Source organism: Acipenser ruthenus, chromosome 21, assembly GCF_902713425.1.
Source record: "Acipenser ruthenus chromosome 21, fAciRut3.2 maternal haplotype, whole genome shotgun sequence".
Classification (NCBI taxonomy): domain Eukaryota; kingdom Metazoa; phylum Chordata; class Actinopteri; order Acipenseriformes; family Acipenseridae; genus Acipenser; species Acipenser ruthenus.
Window position 1 is genome coordinate 12,589,802 of NC_081209.1, and position 25,362 is coordinate 12,615,163.

At 41.4% G+C, this 25,362-nt stretch overlaps 22 non-coding genes across 22 annotated transcripts; 15 read left to right on the forward strand and 7 right to left on the reverse strand.

Moving 5' to 3' along the window:
* The first annotated feature begins 377 nt into the window (after positions 1–377).
* trnat-agu (transfer RNA threonine (anticodon AGU)) lies at positions 378–451 on the forward strand. The gene has a single exon. It is a non-coding gene; the product is annotated as a tRNA-Thr (tRNA).
* A 157-nt stretch (positions 452–608) lies between these two features.
* Positions 609–690, reverse strand: trnas-gcu (transfer RNA serine (anticodon GCU)). Its single transcript has one exon. It is a non-coding gene; the product is annotated as a tRNA-Ser (tRNA).
* Positions 691–2,364: 1,674 nt separating this feature from the next.
* On the forward strand, positions 2,365–2,436 carry trnae-cuc (transfer RNA glutamic acid (anticodon CUC)). Its single transcript has one exon. It is a non-coding gene; the product is annotated as a tRNA-Glu (tRNA).
* Positions 2,437–3,932: 1,496 nt separating this feature from the next.
* On the forward strand, positions 3,933–4,006 carry trnat-agu (transfer RNA threonine (anticodon AGU)). The gene has a single exon. It is a non-coding gene; the product is annotated as a tRNA-Thr (tRNA).
* A 158-nt stretch (positions 4,007–4,164) lies between these two features.
* On the reverse strand, positions 4,165–4,246 carry trnas-gcu (transfer RNA serine (anticodon GCU)). The gene has a single exon. It is a non-coding gene; the product is annotated as a tRNA-Ser (tRNA).
* A 1,672-nt stretch (positions 4,247–5,918) lies between these two features.
* trnae-cuc (transfer RNA glutamic acid (anticodon CUC)) lies at positions 5,919–5,990 on the forward strand. The gene has a single exon. It is a non-coding gene; the product is annotated as a tRNA-Glu (tRNA).
* A 1,496-nt stretch (positions 5,991–7,486) lies between these two features.
* Positions 7,487–7,560, forward strand: trnat-agu (transfer RNA threonine (anticodon AGU)). The gene has a single exon. It is a non-coding gene; the product is annotated as a tRNA-Thr (tRNA).
* A 158-nt stretch (positions 7,561–7,718) lies between these two features.
* Positions 7,719–7,800, reverse strand: trnas-gcu (transfer RNA serine (anticodon GCU)). The gene has a single exon. It is a non-coding gene; the product is annotated as a tRNA-Ser (tRNA).
* Positions 7,801–9,476: 1,676 nt separating this feature from the next.
* Positions 9,477–9,548, forward strand: trnae-cuc (transfer RNA glutamic acid (anticodon CUC)). The gene has a single exon. It is a non-coding gene; the product is annotated as a tRNA-Glu (tRNA).
* A 1,496-nt stretch (positions 9,549–11,044) lies between these two features.
* trnat-agu (transfer RNA threonine (anticodon AGU)) lies at positions 11,045–11,118 on the forward strand. The gene has a single exon. It is a non-coding gene; the product is annotated as a tRNA-Thr (tRNA).
* Positions 11,119–11,274: 156 nt separating this feature from the next.
* trnas-gcu (transfer RNA serine (anticodon GCU)) lies at positions 11,275–11,356 on the reverse strand. Its single transcript has one exon. It is a non-coding gene; the product is annotated as a tRNA-Ser (tRNA).
* Positions 11,357–13,030: 1,674 nt separating this feature from the next.
* trnae-cuc (transfer RNA glutamic acid (anticodon CUC)) lies at positions 13,031–13,102 on the forward strand. The gene has a single exon. It is a non-coding gene; the product is annotated as a tRNA-Glu (tRNA).
* A 1,496-nt stretch (positions 13,103–14,598) lies between these two features.
* On the forward strand, positions 14,599–14,672 carry trnat-agu (transfer RNA threonine (anticodon AGU)). The gene has a single exon. It is a non-coding gene; the product is annotated as a tRNA-Thr (tRNA).
* Positions 14,673–14,829: 157 nt separating this feature from the next.
* trnas-gcu (transfer RNA serine (anticodon GCU)) lies at positions 14,830–14,911 on the reverse strand. The gene has a single exon. It is a non-coding gene; the product is annotated as a tRNA-Ser (tRNA).
* A 1,671-nt stretch (positions 14,912–16,582) lies between these two features.
* On the forward strand, positions 16,583–16,654 carry trnae-cuc (transfer RNA glutamic acid (anticodon CUC)). The gene has a single exon. It is a non-coding gene; the product is annotated as a tRNA-Glu (tRNA).
* Positions 16,655–18,150: 1,496 nt separating this feature from the next.
* trnat-agu (transfer RNA threonine (anticodon AGU)) lies at positions 18,151–18,224 on the forward strand. The gene has a single exon. It is a non-coding gene; the product is annotated as a tRNA-Thr (tRNA).
* Positions 18,225–18,381: 157 nt separating this feature from the next.
* On the reverse strand, positions 18,382–18,463 carry trnas-gcu (transfer RNA serine (anticodon GCU)). Its single transcript has one exon. It is a non-coding gene; the product is annotated as a tRNA-Ser (tRNA).
* Positions 18,464–20,137: 1,674 nt separating this feature from the next.
* On the forward strand, positions 20,138–20,209 carry trnae-cuc (transfer RNA glutamic acid (anticodon CUC)). Its single transcript has one exon. It is a non-coding gene; the product is annotated as a tRNA-Glu (tRNA).
* A 1,496-nt stretch (positions 20,210–21,705) lies between these two features.
* trnat-agu (transfer RNA threonine (anticodon AGU)) lies at positions 21,706–21,779 on the forward strand. Its single transcript has one exon. It is a non-coding gene; the product is annotated as a tRNA-Thr (tRNA).
* A 157-nt stretch (positions 21,780–21,936) lies between these two features.
* On the reverse strand, positions 21,937–22,018 carry trnas-gcu (transfer RNA serine (anticodon GCU)). The gene has a single exon. It is a non-coding gene; the product is annotated as a tRNA-Ser (tRNA).
* A 1,674-nt stretch (positions 22,019–23,692) lies between these two features.
* trnae-cuc (transfer RNA glutamic acid (anticodon CUC)) lies at positions 23,693–23,764 on the forward strand. Its single transcript has one exon. It is a non-coding gene; the product is annotated as a tRNA-Glu (tRNA).
* A 1,495-nt stretch (positions 23,765–25,259) lies between these two features.
* On the forward strand, positions 25,260–25,333 carry trnat-agu (transfer RNA threonine (anticodon AGU)). The gene has a single exon. It is a non-coding gene; the product is annotated as a tRNA-Thr (tRNA).
* The last annotated feature ends 29 nt before the right edge of the window (positions 25,334–25,362 follow it).

Here is a 25,362-nt window from a genome sequence, read left to right on the forward strand (position 1 = left end):
CTCCAGGGTGCTCAGCAGAGGTTCCATGTTGTAAAGGTTAGCACTCTGGACTCTGAATCCAGCCATCCGGATTCAAGTCTCGGTGTGACCTCAATTTAACCATATGTTTTGATCATGTGAACTACCAAATGTCATATATCTAGACAAAGAGGGTACAATCGGTCATATAAAATACAATGCAGATTCCGATATCTGAGGTCGGAAATTGTTTAATAACAAGTAATACGCATTTTCAAGTGTTTCAGATTAATTTCAGAAATGTCGCGCGGTTAATTTTACAGTCCTGCATTGCAGTAGAGAATGACAGTAAAGGCAATAATGTCCCTGATAGGTTTCATTTCACAGGTCTCTGACACATATTTCTTTGCGTGTGGCAGGGCGCCGTGGCTTAGCTGGTTAAAGCGCCTGTCTAGTAAACAGGAGATCCTGGGTTCAAATCCCAGCGGTGCCTTTGGTTATACTATTTTTCAGCAAAGTTTAGGCTGTTTTTGTGTTACTGTTGGGGAACATCTCTAACACAGACCAATACTGTCCTATAGTCGCAGGATAAACACTTTTGCCAAAAAAAAGAGAATGAGAAACAGTAATAATAATAAAAGAAAAAGCTACGACGAGGATGGGATTCGAACCCACGCGTGCAGAGCACAATGGATTAGCAGTCCATCGCCTTAACCACTCGGCCACCTCGTCCCCAAAAACCAGTTGCTCAAACCAAAGAGGATGAAACACTCACTATTTGTTCACAGCGCGGGTGTAGAAGCCGTCTAATCTCTCCTAAGGAACACACTTTATTATGGCAGTTCATTATGATTCATTGTCTGTCATTGTGTTGCAGGTGTGCATTTACACTTTATTATTTTCTTTTTTTATTTTGTGTTTATATACATGCGTGCTTGTTTTTTTTATATTTAAATCACGATATGATTTTGTATTTTCACTGCACGATTTATTATTGATTGTGTGTTTGGCTATTGTTTATTTTCACTAATTTTGAATCACGGCACTTGTGTGGAGTAGTGTTTAGAGTTCTGGAACCTTGACCGGAGGGTTGTGGGTTTAATCCCCAGTGGGGGACAATGCTGTTGTACCCTTGAGCAAGGTACTTTACCTAGATTGCTCCAGTAAAAACCCAACTATATAAATGCGTAACTGTATGTAAAAATAATGTGATATCTGTATAATGTATAATGTGATATCTTGTAACAATTGTAAGTCGCCCTGGATAAGGGCGTCTGCTAAGAAATAAATAATAGTAATAATAATAACTTGCCTAGACTGCCTCTCCACCTAATTGACAATTAATATGTTGCTTTTAAAGCGCATTCCGCACGTGGGTCTTATTATTTTTAATTAAATAAATGGTTTTAAGAGACGGACAGATTGAGAGAGCAGAGCGAGCTCCAGGCAAAGAGACACGGGAACGCACAGCTGTGGAGACACGGACACAGAGGCGAGAAATTACCTGAGGGATCTGACCAAGGGACTTGTACAGCAGGTCGCTGCCGCTGAGAGACCCAACTCCGGAAGCAACTGAGAGGGAAGGCGTTGAGTTCGCTGTTTAAGGCGGATTGAGCATTTAGAGGGGAAGAGGCGAATATACCTCCCCCCTCGCTAAGTGAAGTGTGCAATCTTTTGCTGCTGTGTGTGTGCTTGCTGCATCGCCCTGCTTTCGACAATTTGGATTGCTTAGCCGAAGTTCTTTTATTTTGTTTTACTTTCTTAGAGAAACGTCTCCAGTGACGGCCCTCACTAACCAGAGCTGTTGTAGCCTATTCGAGTCTCAGCTAATGCCACCGTGGAACACAGAGAAGACGGCTTTGGGACTTTCTATTGTTGTAAACTTTTCTTATTGATTGCTGCTATTAGACAATTACATTACGTTTGTTGCTGTAACCATTTCCAACGTTACTGATATTGATATATAGCAGGTTATTTCTGTAGCCGAACCTATATTTAAGTTGTGATAGCTACTCCAGTTATGGCTATAGCTATTTGCCCATTGTTGTTGCTATTGCTGTAGCTAAATCTATATTTGAATTGTGATAATCATTGTGAATACTGCTGCTATTGATCCAACTATTCTTGTTATTGCGACCAATATTTCGTTTTTATGTTTTATATATGTGCTTGGCCATTTTAGTATATTTTAATCTGATTGTTTTAATAATTTAAATGAATCCCTTTCATGATTTATTGTCTGGCTTCCTTGTCTGCATTTCCACGGTGTTGCTACCCCGGTATTACGAACCTGTCCTAGTGACACCTGTAACAATTGCGCAGGGCCTGGGGGCTGTTCCGTTTTTGATGCGACAGCGTTGATAGCAAAGAAATTCCTGGCCAGCCGTACAAACTCCTTCAGCAACGTCCCTGGTGGTCTAGTGGTTAGGATTCAGCGCTCTCACCGCAGCGGCCCGCGTTCGATTCCCGGTCAGGGAAGTTCTTTTATGCCTATTATTATTCCGATTAAAACCACTCTCTTACTCTTCATTAATCAGATGTAGATATGTCTAATTCTTGGCTGTGCCCCGACTGCATTCAATTAAAAGCGCATCCTTTATATTATTATTATAGAGACTTTGCACATTGATTCACACCCCCTTTTGGCATTATCTTCTTCTCAGACTGTAGAAAAGGAGTTTACAATTGCTCGTTACAAGCGAGAGGACAGCTGTAGTCTAACGACCCCCCTCTACACAATCACACAGTTAACACAATAAGTACCGACTAAAAAGAGTCACGGGATTATCCTACGCACCCTCTCATTCAGTGCTCCAGTGCTGTGACGCGCAGCAAATCGGTAGGTGCGTTCAAGTACCAGTAACTCAAAAACGGAAAGAGCTAGGCACGCAGTCCACATACCAAACGAAAGAGGAGGCTCCACGATTTCCCGTGATATCTAACACGCCCAGGTGTCTTGTTCCTAGAATAAACTACAGCGTCCAGAATACAGTGGTGCCTTCACTTGCTAGGAGACAGCTGTGCGCATTGGGCGTCTTATCCATCTTGCATAAACAACACATTATGCCAAACGATGGCTAGAGGTAAAGGAAAAGCAAAATAAAGTGTTCCTATACACATTTTTATTCATTCATTTACTCCACGTGTTAGTTATATGTCGTTTTATTGCTGGGGTCCGGTCGTGTCCTTATGAGGGTCAAATGGAGGAATTTGTGTTTGAAAGTGTATTTTCACTTGTAAAGATGCAACGTGTTTAATTTTTAAGCAAATGTTTCTTATTTTAAATGAGCAATGCCGATGTTATTAAAACAGTTTCTAAATCTACATGTGTAATACATATATTGTCAATGAACATGTGTCTTATTTGAATGTAAGCAGTGTTTGTGGTGCACGATTGGGTGCTGATAGTGCAGTTTTCGAGACCTGCTGCCAGTATGAACCAAGAAATGAAACGTCGCATTTTGGATTCAAACTGGAGAAACTGATGTTTGTTGAAGGACTGTGTGCAATCAGAACGAGGAGAAAGCCTTGCGGTCCAGGGGTTGTCAGCAGTAGGGGATTTAACACCTGGGAGCTGAGGATGTTACAGCCATTCATCTCCAGGGTGCTCAGCAGAGGTTCCATGTTGTAAAGGTTAGCACTCTGGACTCTGAATCCAGCCATCCGGATTCAAGTCTCGGTGTGACCTCAATTTAACCATATGTTTTGATCATGTGAACTACCAAATGTCATATATCTAGACAAAGAGGGTACAATCGGTCATATAAAATACAATGCAGATTCCGATATCTGAGGTCGGAAATTGTTTAATAACAAGTAATACGCATTTTCAAGTGTTTCAGATTAATTTCAGAAATGTCGCGCGGTTAATTTTACAGTCCTGCATTGCAGTAGAGAATGACAGTAAAGACAATAATGTCCCTGATAGGTTTCATTTCACAGGTCTCTGACACATATTTATTTGCGTGTGGCAGGGCGCCGTGGCTTAGATGGTTTAAGCGCCTGTCTAGTAAACAGGAGATCCTGGGTTCAAATCCCAGCGGTGCCTTTGGTTATACTATTTTTCAGCAAAGTTTAGGCTGTTTTTGTGTTACTGTTGGGGAACATCTCTAACACAGACCAATACTGTCCTATAGTCGCAGGATAAACACTTTTGCCAAAAAAAAAGAGAACGAGAAACAGTAATAATAATAAAAGAAAAAGCTACGACGAGGATGGGATTCGAACCCACGCGTGCAGAGCACAATGGATTAGCAGTCCATCGCCTTAACCACTCGGCCACCTCGTCCACAAAAAACAGTTGCTCAAACCAAAGAGGATGAAACACTCACTATTTGTTCACAGCGCGGGTGTAGAAGCCGTCTAATCTCTCCTAAGGAGCACACTTTATTATGGCAGTTCATTATGATTCATTGTCTGTCATTGTGTTGCAGGTGTGCATTTACACTTTATTATTTTCTTTTTTTTATTTTGTCTTTATATACATGCGTACTTGTATTTTTTTATTTAAATCACGATATGATTTTGTATTTTCACTGCACGATTTATTATTGATTGTGTGTTTGGCTATTGTTTATTTTCACTAATTTTGAATCACGGCACTTGTGTGGAGTAGTGTTTAGAGCTCTGGAACCTTGACCGGAGGGTTGTGGGTTTAATCCCCAGTGGGGGACAATGCTGTTGTACCCTTGAGCAAGGTACTTTACCTAGATTGCTCCAGTAAAAACCCAACTATATAAATGGGTAACTGTATGTAAAAATAATGTGATATCTGTATAATGTATAATGTGATATCTTGTAACAATTGTAAGTCGCCCTGGATAAGGGCGTCTGCTAAGAAATAAATAATAGTAATAATAATAACTTGCCTAGACTGCCTCTCCACCTAATTGACAATTAATATGTTGCTTTTAAAGCGCATTCCTCACGTGGGTCTTATTATTTTTAATTAAATAAATGGTTTTAAGAGACGGACAGATTGAGAGAGCAGAGCGAGCTCCAGGCAGAGACACGGGAACGCACAGCTGTGGAGACACGGACACAGAGGCGAGAAATTACCTGAGGGATCTGACCAAGGGACTTGTACAGCAGGTCGCTGCCGCTGAGAGACCCAACTCCGGAAGCAACTGAGAGGGAAGGCGTTGAGTTCGCTGTTTAAGGCGGATTGAGCATTTAGAGGGGAAGAGGCGAATATACCTCCCCCCTCGCTAAGTGAAGTGTGCAATCTTTTGCTGCTGTGTGTGTGCTTGCTGAATCGCCCTGCTTTCAACAATTTGGATTGCTTAGCCGAAGTTCTTTTATTTTGTTTTACTTTCTTAGAGAAACGTCTCCAGTGACGGCCCTCACTAACCAGAGCTGTTGTAGCCTATTCGAGTCTCAGCTAATGCCACTGTGGAACTCAGAGAAGACGGCTTTGGGACTTTCTATTGTTGTAAACTTTTCTTATTGATTGCTGCTGTTAGACAATTACATTACGTTTGTTGCTGTAACCATTTCCAACGTTACTGATATTGATATATAGCAGGTTATTTCTGTAGCCGAACCTATATTTAAGTTGTGATAGCTACTCCTGTTATGGCTATAGCTATTTGCCCATTGTTGTTGCTATTGCTGTAGCTAAATCTATATTTGAATTGTGATAATCATTGTGAATACTGCTGCTATTGATCCAACTATTCTTGTTATTGCGACCAATATTTCGTTTTTATGTTTTATATATGTGCTTGGCCATTTTAGTATATTTTAATCTGATTGTTTTAATAATTTAAATGAATCCCTTTCATGATTTATTGTCTGGCTTCCTTGTCTGCATTTCCACGGTGTTGCTACACCGGTATTACGAACCTGTCCTAGTGACACCTGTAACAATTGCGCAGGGCCTGGGGGCTGTTCCGTTTTTGATGCGACAGCGTTGATAGCAAAGAAATTCCTGGCCAGCCGTACAAACTCCTTCAGCAACGTCCCTGGTGGTCTAGTGGTTAGGATTCGGCGCTCTCACCGCCGCTGCCCGGGTTCGATTCCCGGTCAGGGAAGTTCTTTTATGCCTATTATTATTCCGATTAAAACCACTCTCTTACTCTTCATTAATCAGATGTAGATATGTCTAATTCTTGGCTGTGCCCCGACTGCATTCAATTAAAAGCGCATCCTTTATATTATTATTATAGAGACTTTGCACATTGATTCACAACCCCTTTTGGCATTATCTTCTTCTCAGACTGCAGAAAAGGAGTTTACAATTGCTCGTTACAAGCGAGAGGACAGCTGTAGTCTAACGACCCCCCTCTACACAATCACACAGTTAACACAATAAGTACCGACTAAAAAGAGTCACGGGATTATCCTACGCACCCTCTCATTCAGTGCTCCAGTGCTGTGACGCGCAGCAAATCGGTAGGTGCGTTCAAGTACCTGTAACTCAAAAACGGAAAGAGCTAGGCATGCAGTCCTCATACCAAACGAAAGAGGAGGCTCCACGATTTCCCGTGATATCTAACACGCCCAGGTGTCTTGTTCCTAGAATAAACTACAGCGTCCAGAATACAGTGGTGCCTTCACTTGCTAGGAGACAGCTGTGCGCATTGGGCGTCTTATCCATCTTGCATAAACAACACATTATGCCAAACGATGGCTAGAGGTAAAGGAAGAGCAAAATAAAGTGTTCCTATACACATTTTTATTCATTCATTTACTCCACGTGTTTGTTATATGTCGTTTTATTGCTGGGGTCCGGTCGTGTCCTTATGAGGGTCAAATGGAGGAATTTGTATTTGAAAGTGTATTTTCACTTGTAAAGATGCAACGTGTTTAATTGTTAAGCACATATTTCTTATTTTAAATGAGCAATGCCGATGTTATTAAAACAGTTTCTAAATCTACATGTGTAATACATATATTGTCAATGAACATGTGTCTTATTTGAATGTAAGCAGTGTTTGTGGTGCACGATTGGGTGCTGATAGTGCAGTTTTCGAGACCTGCTGCCAGTATGAACCAAGAAATGAAACGTCGCATTTTGGATTCAAACTGGAGAAACTGATGTTTGTTGAAGGACTGTGTGCAATCAGAACGGGGAGAAAGCCTTGCGGTCCAGGGGTTGTCAGCAGTAGGGGATTTAACACCTGGGAGCTGAGGATGTTACAGCCATTCATCTCCAGGGTGCTCAGCAGAGGTTCCATGTTGTAAAGGTTAGCACTCTGGACTCTGAATCCAACCATCCGGGTTCAAGTCTCGGTGTGACCTCAATTTAACCATATGTTTTGATCATGTGAACTACCAAATGTCATATATCTAGACAAAGAGGGTACAATCGGTCATATAAAATACAATGCAGATTCCGATATCTGAGGTCGGAAATTGTTTAATAACAAGTAATACGCATTTTCAAGTGTTTCAGATTAATTTCAGAAATGTCGCGCGGTTAATTTTACAGTCCTGCATTGCAGTAGAGAATGACAGTAAAGGCAATAATGTCCCTGATAGGTTTCATTTCACAGGTCTCTGACACATATTTCTTTGCGTGTGGCAGGGCGCCGTGGCTTAGATGGTTAAAGCGCCTGTCTAGTAAACAGGAGATCCTGGGTTCAAATCCCAGCGGTGCCTTTGGTTATACTATTTTTCAGCAAAGTTTAGGCTGTTTTTGTGTTACTGTTGGGGAACATCTCTAACACAGACCAATACTGTCCTATAGTCGCAGGATAAACACTTTTGCCAAAAAAAAAGAGAACGAGAAACAGTAATAATAATAAAAGAAAAAGCTACGACGAGGATGGGATTCGAACCCACGCGTGCAGAGCACAATGGATTAGCAGTCCATCGCCTTAACCACTCGGCCACCTCGTCCACAAAAAACAGTTGCTCAAACCAAAGAGGATGAAACACTCACTATTTGTTCACAGCGCGGGTGTAGAAGCCGTCTAATCTCTCCTAAGGAGCACACTTTATTATGGCAGTTCATTATGATTCATTGTCTGTCATTGTGTTGCAGGTGTGCATTTACACTTTATTATTTTCTTTTTTTATTTTGTGTTTATATACATGCGTGCTTGTTTTTTTTTTTTATTTAAATCACGATATGATTTTGTATTTTCACTGCACGATTTATTATTGATTGTGTGTTTGGCTATTGTTTATTTTCACTAATTTTGAATCACGGCACTTGTGTGGAGTAGTGTTTAGAGCTCTGGAACCTTGACCGGAGGGTTGTGGGTTTAATCCCCAGTGGGGGACAATGCTGTTGTACCCTTGAGCAAGGTACTTTACCTAGATTGCTCCAGTAAAAACCCAACTATATAAATGGGTAACTGTATGTAAAAATAATGTGATATCTGTATAATGTATAATGTGATATCTTGTAACAATTGTAAGTCGCCCTGGATAAGGGCGTCTGCTAAGAAATAAATAATAGTAATAATAATAACTTGCCTAGACTGCCTCTCCACCTAATTGACAATTAATATGTTGCTTTTAAAGCGCATTCCTCACGTGGGTCTTATTATTTTTAATTAAATAAATGGTTTTAAGAGACGGACAGATTGAGAGAGCAGAGCGAGCTCCAGGCAAAGAGACACGGGAACGCACAGCTGTGGAGACACGGACACAGAGGCGAGAAATTACCTGAGGGATCTGACCAAGGGACTTGTACAGCAGGTCGCTGCCGCTGAGAGACCCAACTCCGGAAGCAACTGAGAGGGAAGGCGTTGAGTTCGCTGTTTAAGGCGGATTGAGCATTTAGAGGGGAAGAGGCGAATATACCTCCCCCCTCGCTAAGTGAAGTGTGCAATCTTTTGCTGCTGTGTGTGTGCTTGCTGCATCGCCCTGCTTTCAACAATTTGGATTGCTTAGCCGAAGTTCTTTTATTTTGTTTTACTTTCTTAGAGAAACGTCTCCAGTGACGGCCCTCACTAACCAGAGCTGTTGTAGCCTATTCGAGTCTCAGCTAATGCCACTGTGGAACAGAGAGAAGACGGCTTTGGGACTTTCTATTGTTGTAAACTTTTCTTATTGATTGCTGCTGTTAGACAATTACATTACGTTTGTTGCTGTAACCATTTCCAACGTTACTGATATTGATATATAGCAGGTTATTTCTGTAGCCGAACCTATATTTAAGTTGTGATAGCTACTCCTGTTATGGCTATAGCTATTTGCCCATTGTTGTTGCTATTGCTGTAGCTAAATCTATATTTGAATTGTGATAATCATTGTGAATACTGCTGCTATTGATCCAACTATTCTTGTTATTGCGACCAATATTTCGTTTTTATGTTTTATATATGTGCTTGGCCATTTTAGTATATTTTAATCTGATTGTTTTAATAATTTAAATGAATCCCTTTCATGATTTATTGTCTGGCTTCCTTGTCTGCATTTCCACGGTGTTGCTACCCCGGTATTACGAACCTGTCCTAGTGACACCTGTAACAATTGCGCAGGGCCTGGGGGCTGTTCCGTTTTTGATGCGACAGCGTTGATAGCAAAGAAATTCCTGGCCAGCCGTACAAACTCCTTCAGCAACGTCCCTGGTGGTCTAGTGGTTAGGATTCGGCGCTCTCACCGCCGCGGCCCGGGTTCGATTCCCGGTCAGGGAAGTTCTTTTATGCCTATTATTATTCCGATTAAAACCACTCTCTTACTCTTCATTAATCAGATGTAGATATGTCTAATTCTTGGCTGTGCCCCGACTGCATTCAATTAAAAGCGCATCCTTTATATTATTATTATAGAGACTTTGCACATTGATTCACAACCCCTTTTGGCATTATCTTCTTCTCAGACTGCAGAAAAGGAGTTTACAATTGCTCGTTACAAGCGAGAGGACAGCTGTAGTCTAACGACCCCCCTCTACACAATCACACAGTTAACACAATAAGTACCGACTAAAAAGAGTTACGGGATTATCCTACGCACCCTCTCATTCAGTGCTCCAGTGCTGTGACGCGCAGCAAATAGGTAGGTGCGTTCAAGTACCTGTAACTCAAAAACGGAAAGAGCTAGGCATGCAGTCCTCATACCAAACGAAAGAGGAGGCTCCACGATTTCCCGTGATATCTAACACGCCCAGGTGTCTTGTTCCTAGAATAAACTACAGCGTCCAGAATACAGTGGTGCCTTCACTTGCTAGGAGACAGCTGTGCGCATTGGGCGTCTTATCCATCTTGCATAAACAACACATTATGCCAAACGATGGCTAGAGGTAAAGGAAGAGCAAAATAAAGTGTTCCTATACACATTTTTATTCATTCATTTACTCCACGTGTTTGTTATATGTCGTTTTATTGCTGGGGTCCGGTCGTGTCCTTATGAGGGTCAAATGGAGGAATTTGTATTTGAAAGTGTATTTTCACTTGTAAAGATGCAACGTGTTTAATTGTTAAGCACATATTTCTTATTTTAAATGAGCAATGCCGATGTTATTAAAACAGTTTCTAAATCTACATGTGTAATACATATATTGTCAATGAACATGTGTCTTATTTGAATGTAAGCAGTGTTTGTGGTGCACGATTGGGTGCTGATAGTGCAGTTTTCGAGACCTGCTGCCAGTATGAACCAAGAAATGAAACGTCGCATTTTGGATTCAAACTGGAGAAACTGATGTTTGTTGAAGGACTGTGTGCAATCAGAACGGGGAGAAAGCCTTGCGGTCCAGGGGTTGTCAGCAGTAGGGGATTTAACACCTGGGAGCTGAGGATGTTACAGCCATTCATCTCCAGGGTGCTCAGCAGAGGTTCCATGTTGTAAAGGTTAGCACTCTGGACTCTGAATCCAACCATCCGGGTTCAAGTCTCGGTGTGACCTCAATTTAACCATATGTTTTGATCATGTGAACTACCAAATGTCATATATCTAGACAAAGAGGGTACAATCGGTCATATAAAATACAATGCAGATTCCGATATCTGAGGTCGGAAATTGTTTAATAACAAGTAATACGCATTTTCAAGTGTTTCAGATTAATTTCAGAAATGTCGCGCGGTTAATTTTACAGTCCTGCATTGCAGTAGAGAATGACAGTAAAGGCAATAATGTCCCTGATAGGTTTCATTTCACAGGTCTCTGACACATATTCCTTTGCGTGTGGCAGGGCGCCGTGGCTTAGATGGTTAAAGCGCCTGTCTAGTAAACAGGAGATCCTGGGTTCAAATCCCAGCGGTGCCTTTGGTTATACTATTTTTCAGCAAAGTTTAGGCTGTTTTTGTGTTACTGTTGGGGAACATCTCTAACACAGACCAATACTGTCCTATAGTCGCAGGATAAACACTTTTGCCAAAAAAAGAGAACGAGAAACAGTAATAATAATAAAAGAAAAAGCTACGACAAGGATGGGATTCGAACCCACGCGTGCAGAGCACAATGGATTAGCAGTCCATCGCCTTAACCACTCGGCCAACTCGTCCCCAAAAAACAGTTGCTCAAACCAAAGAGGATGAAACACTCACTATTTGTTCACAGCGCGGGTGTAGAAGCCGTCTAATCTCTCCTAAGGAGCACACTTTATTATGGCAGTTCATTATGATTCATTGTCTGTCATTGTGTTGCAGGTGTGCATTTACACTTTATTATTTTCTTTTTTTATTTTGTGTTTATATACATGCGTGCTTGTTTTTTTTAAATTTAAATCACGATATGATTTTGTATTTTCACTGCACGATTTATTATTGATTGTGTGTTTGGCTATTGTTTATTTTCACTAATTTTGAATCACGATACTTGTGTGGAGTAGTGTTTAGAGCTCTGGAACCTTGACCGGAGAGTTGGGGGTTTAATCCCCAGTGGGGGACAATGCTGTTGTACCCTTGAGCAAGGTACTTTACCTAGATTGCTCCAGTAAAAACCCAACTATATAAATGGGTAACTGTATGTAAAAATAATGTGATATCTGTATAATGTATAATGTGATATCTTGTAACAATTGTAAGTCGCCCTGTATAAGGGCGTCTGCTAAGAAATAAATAATAGTAATAATAATAACTTGCCTAGACTGCCTCTCCACCTAATTGACAATTAATATGTTGCTTTTAAAGCGCATTCCGCACGTGGGTCTTATTATTTTTAATTAAATAAATGGTTTTAAGAGACGGACAGATTGAGAGAGCAGAGCGAGCTCCAGGCAAAGAGACACGGGAACGCACAGCTGTGGAGACACGGACACAGAGGCGAGAAATTACCTGAGGGATCTGACCAAGGGACTTGTACAGCAGGTCGCTGCCGCTGAGAGACCCAACTCCGGAAGCAACTGAGAGGGAAGGCGTTGAGTTCGCTGTTTAAGGCGGATTGAGCATTTAGAGGGGAAGAGGCGAATATACCTCCCCCCTCGCTAAGTGAAGTGTGCAATCTTTTGCTGCTGTGTGTGTGCTTGCTGCATCGCCCTGCTTTCGACAATTTGGATTGCTTAGCCGAAGTTCTTTTATTTTGTTTTACTTTCTTAGAGAAACGTCTCCAGTGACGGCCCTCACTAACCAGAGCTGTTGTAGCCTATTCGAGTCTCAGCTAATGCCACCGTGGAACACAGAGAAGACGGCTTTGGGACTTTCTATTGTTGTAAACTTTTCTTATTGATTGCTGCTGTTAGACAATTACATTACGTTTGTTGCTGTAACCATTTCCAACGTTACTGATATTGATATATAGCAGGTTATTTCTGTAGCCGAACCTATATTTAAGTTGTGATAGCTACTCCTGTTATGGCTATAGCTATTTGCCCATTGTTGTTGCTATTGCTGTAGCTAAATCTATATTTGAATTGTGATAATCATTGTGAATACTGCTGCTATTGATCCAACTATTCTTGTTATTGCGACCAATATTTCGTTTTTATGTTTTATATATGTGCTTGGCCATTTTAGTATATTTTAATCTGATTGTTTTAATAATTTAAATGAATCCCTTTCATGATTTATTGTCTGGCTTCCTTGTCTGCATTTCCACGGTGTTGCTACCCCGGTATTACGAACCTGTCCTAGTGACACCTGTAACAATTGCGCAGGGCCTGGGGGCTGTTCCGTTTTTGATGCGACAGCGTTGATAGCAAAGAAATTCCTGGCCAGCCGTACAAACTCATTCAGCAACGTCCCTGGTGGTCTAGTGGTTAGGATTCGGCGCTCTCACCGCCGCGGCCCGGGTTCGATTCCCAGTCAGGGAAGTTGTTTTATGCCTATTATTATTCCGATTAAAACCACTCTCTTACTCTTCATTAATCAGATGTAGATATGTCTAATTCTTGGCTGTGCCCCGACTGCATTCAATTAAAAGCGCATCCTTTATATTATTATTATAGAGACTTTGCACATTGATTCACACCCCCTTTTGGCATTATCTTCTTCTCAGACTGTAGAAAAGGAGTTTACAATTGCTCGTTACAAGCGAGAGGACAGCTGTAGTCTAACGACCCCCCTCTACACAATCACACAGTTAACACAATAAGTACCGACTAAAAAGAGTCACGGGATTATCCTACGCACCCTCTCATTCAGTGCTCCAGTGCTGTGACGCGCAGCAAATCGGTAGGTGCGTTCAAGTACCTGTAACTCAAAAACGGAAAGAGCTAGGCACGCAGTCCACATACCAAACGAAAGAGGAGGCTCCACGATTTCCCGTGATGTCTAACACGCCCAGGTGTCTTGTTCCTAGAATAAACTACAGCGTCCAGAATACAGTGGTGCCTTCACTTGCTAGGAGACAGCTGTGCGCATTGGGCGTCTTATCCATCTTGCATAAACAACACATTATGCCAAACGATGGCTAGAGGTAAAGGAAAAGCAAAATAAAGTGTTCCTATACACATTTTTATTCATTCATTTACTCCACGTGTTAGTTATATGTCGTTTTATTGCTGGGGTCCGGTCGTGTCCTTATGAGGGTCAAATGGAGGAATTTGTGTTTGATAGTGTATTTTCACTTGTAAAGATGCAACGTGTTTAATTTTTAAGCAAATGTTTCTTATTTTAAATGAGCAATGCCGATGTTATTAAAACAGTTTCTAAATCTACATGTGTAATACATATATTGTCAATGAACATGTGTCTTATTTGAATGTAAGCAGTGTTTGTGGTGCACGATTGGGTGCTGATAGTGCAGTTTTCGAGACCTGCTGCCAGTATGAACCAAGAAATGAAACGTCGCATTTCGGATTCAAACTGGAGAAACTGATGTTTGTTGAAGGACTGTGTGCAATCAGAACGGGGAGAAAGCCTTGCGGTCCAGGGGTTGTCAGCAGTAGGGGATTTTACACCTGGGAGCTGAGGATGTTACAGCCATTCATCTCCAGGGTGCTCAGCAGAGGTTCCATGTTGTAAAGGTTAGCACTCTGGACTCTGAATCCAGCCATCCGGATTCAAGTCTCGGTGTGACCTCAATTTAACCATATGTTTTGATCATGTGAACTACCAAATGTCATATATCTAGACAAAGAGGGTACAATCGGTCATATAAAATACAATGCAGATTCCGATATCTGAGGTCGGAAATTGTTTAATAACAAGTAATACGCATTTTCAAGTGTTTCAGATTAATTTCAGAAATGTCGCGCGGTTAATTTTACAGTCCTGCATTGCAGTAGAGAATGACAGTAAAGGCAATAATGTCCCTGATAGGTTTCATTTCACAGGTCTCTGACACATATTTCTTTGCGTGTGGCAGGGCGCCGTGGCTTAGATGGTTAAAGCGCCTGTCTAGTAAACAGGAGATCCTGGGTTCAAATCCCAGCGGTGCCTTTGGTTATACTATTTTTCAGCAAAGTTTAGGCTGTTTTTGTGTTACTGTTGGGGAACATCTCTAACACAGACCAATACTGTCCTATAGTCGCAGGATAAACACTTTTGCCAAAAAAAAGAGAACGAGAAACAGTAATAATAATAAAAGAAAAAGCTACGACGAGGATGGGATTCGAACCCACGCGTGCAGAGCACAATGGATTAGCAGTCCATCGCCTTAACCACTCGGCCAACTCGTCCCCAAAAACCAGTTGCTCAAACCAAAGAGTATGAAACACTCACTATTTGTTCACAGCGCGGGTGTAGAAGCCGTCTAATCTCTCCTAAGGAGCACACTTTATTATGGCAGTTCATTATGATTCATTGTCTGTCATTGTGTTGCAGGTGTGCATTTACACTTTATTATTTTCTTTTTTTATTTTGTCTTTATATACATGCGTACTTGTTTTTTTTTATTTAAATCACGATATGATTTTGTATTTTCACTGCACGATTTATTATTGATTGTGTGTTTGGCTATTGTTTATTTTCACTAATTTTGAATCACGGCACTTGTGTGGAGTAGTGTTTAGAGCTCTGGAACCTTGACCGGAGGGTTGTGGGTTTAATCCCCAGTGGGGGACAATGCTGTTGTACCCTTGAGCAAGGTACTTTACCTAGATTGCTCCAGTAAAAACCCAACTATATAAATGGGTAACTGTATGTAAAAATAATGTGATATCTGTATAATGTATAATGTGATATCTTGTAACAATTGTAAGTCGCCCTGGATAAGAGCGTCTGCTAAGAAATAAATAATTATAATAATAATAACTTGCCTATACTGCCTCTCCACCTAATTGACAATTAATATGTTGCTTTTAAAGCGCATTCCGCACGTGGGTCTTATTATTTTTAATTAAATAAATGGTTTTAAGAGACGGACAGATTGAGAGAGCAGAGCGAGCTCCAGGCAAAGACACGGGAACGCACAGCTGTGGAGACACGGACACAGAGGCGAGAAATTAACAGAGGGATCTGACCAAGGGACTTGTACAGCAGGTCGCTGCCGCTGAGAGACCCAACTCCGGAAGCAACTGAGAGGGAAGGCGTTGAGTTCGCTGTTTAAGGCGGATTGAACATTTAGAGGGGAAGAGGCGAATATACCTCCCCCCTCGCTAAGTGAAGTGTGCAATCTTTTGCTGCTGTGTGTGTGCTTGCTGCATCGCCCTGCTTTCGACAATTTGGATTGCTTAGCCGAAGTTCTTTTATTTTGTTTTACTTTCTTAGAGAAACGTCTCCAGTGACGGCCCTCACTAACCAGAGCTGTTGTAGCCTATTCGAGTCTCAGCTAATGCCACCGTGGAACACAGAGAAGACGGCTTTGGGACTTTCTATTGTTGTAAACTTTTCTTATTGATTGCTGCTGTTAGACAATTACATTACGTTTGTTGCTGTAACCATTTCCAACGTTACTGATATTGATATATAGCAGGTTATTTCTGTAGCCGAACCTATATTTAAGTTGTGATAGCTACTCCTGTTATGGCTATAGCTATTTGCCCATTGTTGTTGCTATTGCTGTAGCTAAATCTATATTTGAATTGTGATAATCATTGTGAATACTGCTGCTATTGATCCAACTATTCTTGTTATTGCGACCAATATTTCGTTTTTATGTTTTATATATGTGCTTGGCCATTTTAGTATATTTTAATCTGATTGTTTTAATAATTTAAATGAATCCCTTTCATGATTTATTGTCTGGCTTCCTTGTCTGCATTTCCACGGTGTTGCTACCCCGGTATTACGAACCTGTCCTAGTGACACCTGTAACAATTGCGCAGGGCCTGGGGGCTGTTCCGTTTTTGATGCGACAGCGTTGATAGCAAAGAAATTCCTGGCCAGCCGTACAAACTCATTCAGCAACGTCCCTGGTGGTCTAGTGGTTAGGATTCGGCGCTCTCACCGCCGCGGCCCGGGTTCGATTCCCAGTCAGGGAAGTTGTTTTATGCCTATTATTATTCCGATTAAAACCACTCTCTTACTCTTCATTAATCAGATGTAGATATGTCTAATTCTTGGCTGTGGCCCGACTGCATTCAATTAAAAGCGCATCCTTTATATTATTATTATAGAGACTTTGCACATTGATTCACACCCCCTTTTGGCATTATCTTCTTCTCAGACTGTAGAAAAGGAGTTTACAATTGCTCGTTACAAGCGAGAGGACAGCTGTAGTCTAACGACCCCCCTCTACACAATCACACAGTTAACACAATAAGTACCGACTAAAAAGAGTCACGGGATTATCCTACGCACCCTCTCATTCAGTGCTCCAGTGCTGTGACGCGCAGCAAATCGGTAGGTGCGTTCAAGTACCAGTAACTCAAAAACGGAAAGAGCTAGGCACGCAGTCCACATACCAAACGAAAGAGGAGGCTCCACGATTTCCCGTGATATCTAACACGCCCAGGTGTCTTGTTCCTAGAATAAACTACAGCGTCCAGAATACAGTGGTGCCTTCACTTGCTAGGAGACAGCTGTGCGCATTGGGAGTCTTATCCATCTTGCATAAACAACACATTATGCCAAACGATGGCTAGAGGTAAAGGAAAAGCAAAATAAAGTGTTCCTATACACATTTTTATTCATTCATTTACTCCACGTGTTAGTTATATGTCGTTTTATTGCTGGGGTCCGGTCGTGTCCTTATGAGGGTCAAATGGAGGAATTTGTGTTTGAAAGTGTATTTTCACTTGTAAAGATGCAACGTGTTTAATTTTTAAGCAAATGTTTCTTATTTTAAATGAGCAATGCCGATGTTATTAAAACAGTTTCTAAATCTACATGTGTAATACATATATTGTCAATGAACATGTGTCTTATTTGAATGTAAGCAGTGTTTGTGGTGCACGATTGGGTGCTGATAGTGCAGTTTTCGAGACCTGCTGCCAGTATGAACCAAGAAATGAAACGTCGCATTTCGGATTCAAACTGGAGAAACTGATGTTTGTTGAAGGACTGTGTGCAATCAGAACGGGGAGAAAGCCTTGCGGTCCAGGGGTTGTCAGCAGTAGGGGATTTTACACCTGGGAGCTGAGGATGTTACAGCCATTCATCTCCAGGGTGCTCAGCAGAGGTTCCATGTTGTAAAGGTTAGCACTCTGGACTCTGAATCCAGCCATCCGGATTCAAGTCTCGGTGTGACCTCAATTTAACCATATGTTTTGATCATGTGAACTACCAAATGTCATATATCTAGACAAAGAGGGTACAATCGGTCATATAAAATACAATGCAGATTCCGATATCTGAGGTCGGAAATTGTTTAATAACAAGTAATACGCATTTTCAAGTGTTTCAGATTAATTTCAGAAATGTCGCGCGCTTAATTTTACAGTCCTGCATTGCAGTAGAGAATGACAGTAAAGGCAATAATGTCCCTGATAGGTTTCATTTCACAGGTCTCTGACACATATTTCTTTGCGTGTGGCAGGGCTCCGTGGCTTAGATGGTTAAAGCGCCTGTCTAGTAAACAGGAGATCCTGGGTTCAAATCCCAGCGGTGCCTTTGGTTATACTATTTTTCAGCAAAGTTTAGGCTGTTTTTGTGTTACTGTTGGGGAACATCTCTAACACAGACCAATACTGTCCTATAGTCGCAGGATAAACACTTTTGCCAAAAAAAAGAGAACGAGAAACAGTAATAATAATAAAAGAAAAAGCTACGACGAGGATGGGATTCGAACCCACGCGTGCAGAGCACAATGGATTAGCAGTCCATCGCCTTAACCACTCGGCCACCTCGTCCACAAAAAACAGTTGCTCAAACCAAAGAGGATGAAACACTCACTATTTGTTCACAGCGCGGGTGTAGAAGCCGTCTAATCTCTCCTAAGGAGCACACTTTATTATGGCAGTTCATTATGATTCATTGTCTGTCATTGTGTTGCAGGTGTGCATTTACACTTTATTATTTTCTTTTTTTATTTTGTCTTTATATACATGCGTACTTGTTTTTTTTTAATTTAAATCACGATATGATTTTGTATTTTCACTGCACGATTTATTATTGATTGTGTGTTTGGCTATTGTTTATTTTCACTAATTTTGAATCACGGCACTTGTGTGGAGTAGTGTTTAGAGCTCTGGAACCTTGACCGGAGGGTTGTGGGTTTAATCCCCAGTGGGGGACAATGCTGTTGTACCCTTGAGCAAGGTACTTTACCAAGATTGCTCCAGTAAAAACCCAACTATATAAATGGGTAACTGTATGTAAAAATAATGTGATATCTGTATAATGTATAATGTGATATCTTGTAACAATTGTAAGTCGCCCTGGATAAGGGCGTCTGCTAAGAAATAAATAATAGTAATAATAATAACTTGCCTATACTGCCTCTCCACCTAATTGACAATTAATATGTTGCTTTTAAAGCGCATTCCGCACGTGGGTCTTATTATTTTTAATTAAATAAATGGTTTTAAGAGACGGACAGATTGAGAGAGCAGAGCGAGCTCCAGGCAAAGAGACACGGGAACGCACAGCTGTGGAGACACGGACACAGAGGCGAGAAATTACCTGAGGGATCTGACCAAGGGACTTGTACAGCAGGTCGCTGCCGCTGAGAGACCCAACTCCGGAAGCAACTGAGAGGGAAGGCGTTGAGTTCGCTGTTTAAGGCGGATTGAGCATTTAGAGGGGAAGAGGCGAATATACCTCCCCCCTCGCTAAGTGAAGTGTGCAATCTTTTGCTGCTGTGTGTGTGCTTGCTGCATCGCCCTGCTTTCGACAATTTGGATTGCTTAGCCGAAGTTCTTTTATTTTGTTTTACTTTCTTAGAGAAACGTCTCCAGTGACGGCCCTCACTAACCAGAGCTGTTGTAGCCTATTCGAGTCTCAGCTAATGCCACCGTGGAACACAGAGAAGACGGCTTTGGGACTTTCTATTGTTGTAAACTTTTCTTATTGATTGCTGCTGTTAGACAATTACATTACGTTTGTTGCTGTAACCATTTCCAACGTTACTGATATTGATATATAGCAGGTTATTTCTGTAGCCGAACCTATATTTAAGTTGTGATAGCTACTCCTGTTATGGCTATAGCTATTTGCCCATTGTTGTTGCTATTGCTGTAGCTAAATCTATATTTGAATTGTGATAATCATTGTGAATACTGCTGCTATTGATCCAACTATTCTTGTTATTGCGACCAATATTTCGTTTTTATGTTTTATATATGTGCTTGGCCATTTTAGTATATTTTAATCTGATTGTTTTAATAATTTAAATGAATCCCTTTCATGATTTATTGTCTGGCTTCCTTGTCTGCATTTCCACGGTGTTGCTACCCCGGTATTACGAACCTGTCCTAGTGACACCTGTAACAATTGCGCAGGGCCTGGGGGCTGTTCCGTTTTTGATGCGACAGCGTTGATAGCAAAGAAATTCCTGGCCAGCCGTACAAACTCCTTCAGCAATGTCCCTGGTGGTCTAGTGGTTAGGATTCGGCGCTCTCACCGCCGCGGCCCGGGTTCGATTCCCGGTCAGGGAAGTTCTTTTATGCCTATTATTATTCCGATTAAAACCACTCTCTTACTCTTCATTAATCAGATGTAGATATGTCTAATTCTTGGCTGTGCCCCGACTGCATTCAATTAAAAGCGCATCCTTTATATTATTATTATAGAGACTTTGCACATTGATTCACAACCCCTTTTGGCATTATCTTCTTCTCAGACTGCAGAAAAGGAGTTTACAATTGCTCGTTACAAGCGAGAGGACAGCTGTAGTCTAACGACCCCCCTCTACACAATCACACAGTTAACACAATAAGTACCGACTAAAAAGAGTCACGGGATTATCCTACGCACCCTCTCATTCAGTGCTCCAGTGCTGTGACGCGCAGCAAATCGGTAGGTGCGTTCAAGTACCAGTAACTCAAAAACGGAAAGAGCTAGGCACGCAGTCCACATACCAAACGAAAGAGGAGGCTCCACGATTTCCCGTGATATCTAACACGCCCAGGTGTCTTGTTCCTAGAATAAACTACAGCGTCCAGAATACAGTGGTGCCTTCACTTGCTAGGAGACAGCTGTGCGCATTGGGCGTCTTATCCATCTTGCATAAACAACACATTATGCCAAACGATGGCTAGAGGTAAAGGAAAAGCAAAATAAAGTGTTCCTATACACATTTTTATTCATTCATTTACTCCACGTGTTAGTTATATGTCGTTTTATTGCTGGGGTCCGGTCGTGTCCTTATGAGGGTCAAATGGAGGAATTTGTGTTTGAAAGTGTATTTTCACTTGTAAAGATGCAACGTGTTTAATTTTTAAGCAAATGTTTCTTATTTTAAATGAGCAATGCCGATGTTATTAAAACAGTTTCTAAATCTACATGTGTAATACATATATTGTCAATGAACATGTGTCTTATTTGAATGTAAGCAGTGTTTGTGGTGCACGATTGGGTGCTGATAGTGCAGTTTTCGAGACCTGCTGCCAGTATGAACCAAGAAATGAAACGTCGCATTTCGGATTCAAACTGGAGAAACTGATGTTTGTTGAAGGACTGTGTGCAATCAGAACGGGGAGAAAGCCTTGCGGTCCAGGGGTTGTCAGCAGTAGGGGATTTTACACCTGGGAGCTGAGGATGTTACAGCCATTCATCTCCAGGGTGCTCAGCAGAGGTTCCATGTTGTAAAGGTTAGCACTCTGGACTCTGAATCCAGCCATCCGGGTTCAAGTCTCGGTGTGACCTCAATTTAACCATATGTTTTGATCATGTGAACTACCAAATGTCATATATCTAGACAAAGAGGGTACAATCGGTCATATAAAATACAATGGAGATTCCGATATCTGAGGTCGGAAATTGTTTAATAACAAGTAATACGCATTTTCAAGTGTTTCAGATTAATTTCAGAAATGTCGCGCGCTTAATTTTACAGTCCTGCATTGCAGTAGAGAATGACAGTAAAGGCAATAATGTCCCTGATAGGTTTCATTTCACAGGTCTCTGACACATATTTCTTTGCGTGTGGCAGGGCTCCGTGGCTTAGATGGTTAAAGCGCCTGTCTAGTAAACAGGAGATCCTGGGTTCAAATCCCAGCGGTGCCTTTGGTTATACTATTTTTCAGCAAAGTTTAGGCTGTTTTTGTGTTACTGTTGGGGAACATCTCTAACACAGACCAATACTGTCCTATAGTCGCAGGATAAACACTTTTGCCAAAAAAAAGAGAACGAGAAACAGTAATAATAATAAAAGAAAAAGCTACGACGAGGATGGGATTCGAACCCACGCGTGCAGAGCACAATGGATTAGCAGTCCATCGCCTTAACCACTCGGCCACCTCGTCCACAAAAAACAGTTGCTCAAACCAAAGAGGATGAAACACTCACTATTTGTTCACAGCGCGGGTGTAGAAGCCGTCTAATCTCTCCTAAGGAGCACACTTTATTATGGCAGTTCATTATGATTCATTGTCTGTCATTGTGTTGCAGGTGTGCATTTACACTTTATTATTTTTTTTTTTTATTTTGTCTTTATATACATGCGTACTTGTTTTTTTTTAATTTAAATCACGATATGATTTTGTATTTTCACTGCACGATTTATTATTGATTGTGTGTTTGGCTATTGTTTATTTTCACTAATTTTGAATCACGGCACTTGTGTGGAGTAGTGTTTAGAGCTCTGGAACCTTGACCGGAGGGTTGTGGGTTTAATCCCCAGTGGGGGACAATGCTGTTGTACCCTTGAGCAATGTACTTTACCTAGATTGCTCCAGTAAAAACCCAACTATATAAATGGGTAACTGTATGTAAAAATAATGTGATATCTGTATAATGTATAATGTGATATCTTGTAACAATTGTAAGTCGCCCTGGATAAGGGCGTCTGCTAAGAAATAAATAATAGTAATAATAATAACTTGCCTATACTGCCTCTCCACCTAATTGACAATTAATATGTTGCTTTTAAAGCGCATTCCGCACGTGGGTCTTATTATTTTTAATTAAATAAATGGTTTTAAGAGACGGACAGATTGAGAGAGCAGAGCGAGCTCCAGGCAAAGAGACACGGGAACGCACAGCTGTGGAGACACGGACACAGAGGCGAGAAATTACCTGAGGGATCTGACCAAGGGACTTGTACAGCAGGTCGCTGCCGCTGAGAGACCCAACTCCGGAAGCAACTGAGAGGGAAGGCGTTGAGTTCGCTGTTTAAGGCGGATTGAACATTTAGAGGGGAAGAGGCGAATATACCTCCCCCCTCGCTAAGTGAAGTGTGCAATCTTTTGCTGCTGTGTGTGTGCTTGCTGCATCGCCCTGCTTTCGACAATTTGGATTGCTTAGCCGAAGTTCTTTTATTTTGTTTTACTTTCTTAGAGAAACGTCTCCAGTGACGGCCCTCACTAACCAGAGCTGTTGTAGCCTATTCGAGTCTCAGCTAATGCCACCGTGGAACACAGAGAAGACGGCTTTGGGACTTTCTATTGTTGTAAACTTTTCTTATTGATTGCTGCTGTTAGACAATTACATTACGTTTGTTGCTGTAACCATTTCCAACGTTACTGATATTGATATATAGCAGGTTATTTCTGTAGCCGAACCTATATTTAAGTTGTGATAGCTACTCCTGTTATGGCTATAGCTATTTGCCCATTGTTGTTGCTATTGCTGTAGCTAAATCTATATTTGAATTGTGATAATCATTGTGAATACTGCTGCTATTGATCCAACTATTCTTGTTATTGCGACCAATATTTCGTTTTTATGTTTTATATATGTGCTTGGCCATTTTAGTATATTTTAATCTGATTGTTTTAATAATTTAAATGAATCCCTTTCATGATTTATTGTCTGGCTTCCTTGTCTGCATTTCCACGGTGTTGCTACCCCGGTATTACGAACCTGTCCTAGTGACACCTGTAACAATTGCGCAGGGCCTGGGGGCTGTTCCGTTTTTGATGCGACAGCGTTGATAGCAAAGAAATTCCTGGCCAGCCGTACAAACTCCTTCAGCAACGTCCCTGGTGGTCTAGTGGTTAGGATTCGGCGCTCTCACCGCCGCGGCCCGGGTTCGATTCCCGGTCAGGGAAGTTCTTTTATGCCTATTATTATTCCGATTAAAACCACTCTCTTACTCTTCATTAATCAGATGTAGATATGTCTAATTCTTGGCTGTGCCCCGACTGCATTCAATTAAAAGCGCATCCTTTATATTATTATTATAGAGACTTTGCACATTGATTCACAACCCCTTTTGGCATTATCTTCTTCTCAGACTGCAGAAAAGGAGTTTACAATTGCTCGTTACAAGCGAGAGGACAGCTGTAGTCTAACGACCCCCCTCTACACAATCACACAGTTAACACAATAAGTACCGACTAAAAAGAGTCACGGGATTATCCTACGCACCCTCTCATTCAGTGCTCCAGTGCTGTGACGCGCAGCAAATCGGTAGGTGCGTTCAAGTACCTGTAACTCAAAAACGGAAAGAGCTAGGCACGCAGTCCACATACCAAACGAAAGAGGAGGCTCCACGATTTCCCGTGATATCTAACACGCCCAGGTGTCTTGTTCCTAGAATAAACTACAGCGTCCAGAATACAGTGGTGCCTTCACTTGCTAGGAGACAGCTGTGCGCATTGGGCGTCTTATCCATCTTGCATAAACAACACATTATGCCAAACGATGGCTAGAGGTAAAGGAAAAGCAAAATAAAGTGTTCCTATACACATTTTTATTCATTCATTTACTCCACGTGTTAGTTATATGTCGTTTTATTGCTGGGGTCCGGTCGTGTCCTTATGAGGGTCAAATGGAGGAATTTGTGTTTGAAAGTGTATTTTCACTTGTAAAGATGCAACGTGTTTAATTTTTAAGCAAATGTTTCTTATTTTAAATGAGCAATGCCGATGTTATTAAAACAGTTTCTAAATCTACATGTGTAATACATATATTGTCAATGAACATGTGTCTTATTTGAATGTAAGCAGTGTTTGTGGTGCACGATTGGGTGCTGATAGTGCAGTTTTCGAGACCTGCTGCCAGTATGAACCAAGAAATGAAACGTCGCATTTCGGATTCAAACTGGAGAAACTGATGTTTGTTGAAGGACTGTGTGCAATCAGAACGGGGAGAAAGCCTTGCGGTCCAGGGGTTGTCAGCAGTAGGGGATTTTACACCTGAGAGCTGAGGATGTTACAGCCATTCATCTCCAGGGTGCTCAGCAGAGGTTCCATGTTGTAAAGGTTAGCACTCTGGACTCTGAATCCAGCCATCCGGGTTCAAGTCTCGGTGTGACCTCAATTTAACCATATGTTTTGATCATGTGAACTACCAAATGTCATATATCTAGACAAAGAGGGTACAATCGGTCATATAAAATACAATGCAGATTCCGATATCTGAGGTCGGAAATTGTTTAATAACAAGTAATACGCATTTTCAAGTGTTTCAGATTAATTTCAGAAATGTCGCGCGGTTAATTTTACAGTCCTGCATTGCGTAGAGAATGACAGTAAAGGCAATAATGTCCCTGATAGGTTTCATTTCACAGGTCTCTGACACATATTTCTTTGCGTGTGGCAGGGCGCCGTGGCTTAGATGGTTAAAGCGCCTGCCTAGTAAACAGGAGATCCTGGGTTCAAATCCCAGCGGTGCCTTTGGTTATACTATTTTTCAGCAAAGTTTA